The sequence below is a fragment of the Pinus tabuliformis genome, chromosome 3_1, assembly GCF_031772625.1.
Source record: "Pinus tabuliformis cultivar Carrire ecotype Pingquan chromosome 3_1, CPIR1, whole genome shotgun sequence".
Taxonomy (NCBI): domain Eukaryota; kingdom Viridiplantae; phylum Streptophyta; class Pinopsida; order Pinales; family Pinaceae; genus Pinus; species Pinus tabuliformis.
Window position 1 is genome coordinate 714889923 of NC_142301.1, and position 4849 is coordinate 714894771.

Consider the following 4849-nt stretch of genomic DNA (forward strand, 5'->3'; position numbering starts at 1 on the left):
CTTGATCCTCATTAATCTCTTGCTCCAATGACGTGAGCTCAACTCTTCTCCTTTGTGTAGCTTGGCGATGCTCACGAATGTTTTGTAGATCCATGATCGCTTGCTGATCCTCCAACTGTTTACTCCTCTGCTCCAGATATTTCATGTTGCATTTGGCTCTTTCCAAATCAAGGGACAAGGCTTGAATCTCTGCTTGCTGCTCCTGGATGATCTCTTTAAGTTGTGAACTTGTCGGTTCTGTATCTATATCATCATCATGAAGGAGAACAAATTCGGTCTCTCGTTCACCTGATGGCTCACCTGAAGGCCCCTCATCTTGCATTGGCTCCTTGGCTTTGTCCTGTTCTTGTGATGCTGATGGAGGAAGCGAGGCCCCTTCCACCCCGGGTGGAGATAACACTCGCTTTGCCGCTGCAAACAAACGTCTGGTGCCCTTCTGATACATGGTGAAAACCGGCACACTAGCAGTCTCATGGCACTCATGCCGACGAGAAGGTTCACCCTCATGCTTAACCTTTGATAATACTTGTGAAGTGCTAAAGAGGTCACAGGAGATGTAATCATCCCAAGTAATGCCCTGCAATCCCAACTGATGAACCACCAAAATCTTAATAAGAGCAAAGTGATAAACACTGTTAAGTTGTTGCTGAGGGGTCTTGTGCTACATGAAGGTGTTCATCCTCTCTATGTTCCTACAAATGAAATATGGGATGTTCATCATCCGTACCCTGGTAAAGTGCATGAGCAACCTGATGTGATAGGCATATAGAAGAGAGAACCTCCCCTCATAGCTAAAGTACTTCGTGATCAACTTCACTAGTGGAGCATATTCATATTTCAAATATTGGAATGGAAAGACTCTTGTGAGCTGCGTCAAGAAAGTGGCCTTAATATAAGGCTAATAATGCTACCGATCAACCTTCTGTTTCTTGTGCCATGGTTCTCCAACATTCGGTATGCTGGTTGCTAATGAGACAGTTTCAGGTGTCAGTGTGAAGGTGACACCGACCAACATAGAGTGATCTCCATGTAGGTGAAGCACAAAAAGACGGGCCAACTCATGATGAACTCGAACATTAGCCACCCTTTTGACAAAACTCAAAACATGATAGATGCTGGAAACATGACATAGCAAGAGGGCAGGCCTGCAATTAAGTGAGGGTGGTTGGCTCATCCCTAACATGTTTGCCACTTTTGTGATGTCTCCGGGGAGCTTTTTCTTTTGAGGATGAGTCACTTTGTGTTTCCATCTCATACTCCGATGAATGCTTAGATGCCATGACTGTTGTATGTGTATTGTGCTTGGACTGCCCTTTGATGATGGTATGAAACTAGGTGTTGTTGTGAGATCTACCACCAAGGGGAACAATGCAAAAAGGGAGTGTTAGGAAGGGGAATAATATGATGGGAATAGGGGTTATGGGGGGGAAATTTTGTTTAGGGATATGTAGGAGGGTTTGGGGATTTTATAGGGTAGGGTTTTGGGGTTTTACATTGACAAATGAGTAGAGGGATAGGGAATATGGGTTTAGTAATTTTTTAGGGTAGGGAAAATAGGGAAAAATGGGACAGGGGGGAAGGGAACAATGGAAAGGAGTGAAAAAATGAGAGGTGAAAGAGGAGCCTTGGCATCAATACCACAAGTTTGCAACCCTAGCAACAATGGCTTTGATGTTTTCTAGTGGTAGGTTTTAGGCATTTTTATTGCAACTCTAAACGGCCATGAACCATCACTACATTCCATAAAATTTGATGAGCAAGCCAGGATATATGCCTACCTGTCAATTTGAAGGGTTTCAAAATGATTGCTTGCAAGTTTGGCACAAATTTAGGCCTCTATGGGTGTGCCCCGCGCAACAAACCCAGTGCGCCACGCTTGGTATATGCATCGCGCCCGTGTTAACTTTACACTGCGGGGTCGCACTCTGTGCGCCGTGCTCCCTATGTGCGTCGTGGTCCTCTGTGTGTGTGCCGCACTCCTAAAAAAAACTCCAAACTCACTCCGAATGTGTGCTTGCACTCTCACACTCACTTTGCAATGTTTCTCTCTTCCTTGGTGTTCACAATGACTTTGTTTCTTGTGGAAACTTGTATATAAAGGCTTTGAAGTCATGGGTTTGATTTTTTCTTCTCCAAAACCCATTTTTCTAATGTTTTGTTTTGACACTTTTCACTCATTTAATGCAACACTGAATTTCACTTTTCCCTTTGAATTTTTAGCTAAAATGATGAAATTTTTTGGCACTTTTGTAGGGGTCGCATGACATGGAATTTGGCCAAGGAAACCATGACTGCACCTGAAGAAATCAACTGGAGATTTCTTTTTGAAAATTATCACAATGACACACTGTTTGACTTTTCTTCAAAACAGAGTTTTGAAGAACAATCGTAATCTGTCAACATGGCGATGAAAATCTCTGAATCATGACTTTGTAAGGGCCTCCCTCTGGCCTACATGGCTTTATTGGACATGTTTGAAGACCAATTTATCTGATCCCTAGACCTAATGACTGGAAATGAATCTCGTCCATTAAAATATTGAACATTGACAGTCATGGACCTTAGTGAACGTTGACAAAAGACTTGAGCCAGAAGGTGCCAGACATGAGCGGAACTAACTAACAAGACCTTTTCCGTCAGATTATGGCATGCCCCTAGCAGAATGCAACTGAGTGAATGGAGCGAGACACCTAAAAATGAAATGCAGAAAGAGTTTTGATCTCTGACAGAGGACTAACAAGACCGACTCTAACATCCACTACCTGAGGATGTGAATGGAGCCTAGTGGATTTAGCGGGCTCCTTTCTCATAAACAGTCCTATCATGTTGCCTATACTTTTTTAATAAAAACCCAAATATGGAGGTGGAGACAAAGAATTTTGAGAAAAATAAAAATAGGGGAGACTATGTTTTTTTTAAATAAACAGAAATTTTCTGCCCTCCTAAAGACTTATTTCATCCTCCAATTAAGACCACTTTTTTCATATATTGATATTCAACAGGGAGTATGCATGAACTCTACCTCTCTAGATTGAAATTCGTGCTAAAATTCAGGCTTTCTCCCTTCAAAATGACCCACTGCCCCACCTATAGAAGCCTGATGTCCCTCCTATAGATTTCTTGTAGGTGCTCCTGTAGACAACGGTGAGAGCAAGAATATGGAGGAAATTGATGGAACATGGTGGTTATGAGGTTGTGGGGGCACAAGAAGACTTTTGTGGCTGAGTTACAAGGAGAGAATGAATAAAAGGTGGTGAGAATGTGAGGGGAGGAGTTCTCATTACCCTTTATGGATATTTTCAGTTATGAGTGTTGAGCTAGCACGGTGTATGTTGGCCATATTCAGACCGTTGGTCCCCACCTGCTTAGTCATCATGGCCCCTCCTCGTAATCATCCCTCATTATTGCGTCATAGTTCACAGTTCCTCCCACTGCCTGTCCTTGGCATCTTGTGTTTGAGTTGACTCTGCGCATGTGTGGGTGACATCTCGAATGAGTGGGGTCAACTAAATGAAGGTGGCCAAGTTAATTGGCCACCTTTCCCTTATTCAATCTCAACCATCTCGTTGCCTTCATATGATCTCTAATTACACAAATGCAAATAGAGGAGTGACTTAGTTACTTACCTATGATCCGAGTGTATTTGTTGTGAGGTGTTTTGGCTTTCTCTGGTGCATGCCTTCATTTCCCTTTATGCATGATGTCCTGCTTGCCAATGTGTGGTTGTGTGCTTGTGCAGGTTCTTCTCTTGTTGGAGCTGAGCTGCATGTGCCTTTTCAAACTTCATGTATGCACTCTCTTGTTGTTGGTGCTGGACTTCTATGGGGTCAACTGATACAGGAGCTCCTGTAGTTGCTTCTCCCCTTGAAACTTCAACTTTCTCCTATGGCTGGAGCTCGAGAATGATTCCAGAGGTGTAGATAAAGATGGAGGGGTAGTAGGTATGCTTTAGGTGAAGTTGAGGGTGCCTTTTCATTTTCTCATTTTCTTTTTTGTTTTTTTCAATACTGGAAAAAAAAAATATGTGTTTTTCTTGGACAGGAAAAAAAATGATTCTTGGGGTCTGATATAGGCTTGGAAATGATGGCAAGGAGGCTTGAAGGTGGTAAGAGGGATGATAAGTTCCTCATCAAGCTCTACTAGTCCCTCAAACTACCTTATGTAGACACTTTTGGCTCTCTATAATTCCTACAGGAGCCTCTTGTAGAAAACACAGAGCGTCCTGTAGAAAACACAGTTTTGGAAGAAAAAGGTTTAGTTGGGTGAAAGAGATGCCAAAAATAATGGAGGAAGGTATGGAGAAGTTGAGATGGGTGCTGGTATGAATGTTAGGGTTCCCTTGGCACCTTATTCTACTCCCTGTAGTTCTCTTGCAAACCTGCAATGCAATAAAAATTCATCTTTTTATCCTTTTCTTTTTTTTTGAAAACAACTAGGGTGCCTCAGAGAGGTTTTCACCCTAATTGCCTACCTTGGGCGCCTCCAAGGGATGCTTTCACCCAGGGATCTTAGTATTTTTTCTCCCTTTTTTTTTGACATCACTGGGTCGTCTCAGATGAGTTTTTCAACCCAATGGTGGAACTTAAGTGCCTCATGGAGGTTTTCACTTGAGTCCTTATTTTTTATTTTTCTTCAGTGAGTGGGTGAAGTGGAGGATAATATATGCTCCACTACCATCACTATTTTATTCAGATCTTCAATAAACTCTCGCTTGGAGAGGGGATTCTTATATACTTTCAACCAATGTCCATTGTCAAGCATGGGGATGGCTTCATCGTCAATGGTTTTGATCAAAACTGAACCATTTTCATTGCATTTCTCCACAATGTATGGTCCCAACCATCTTGTC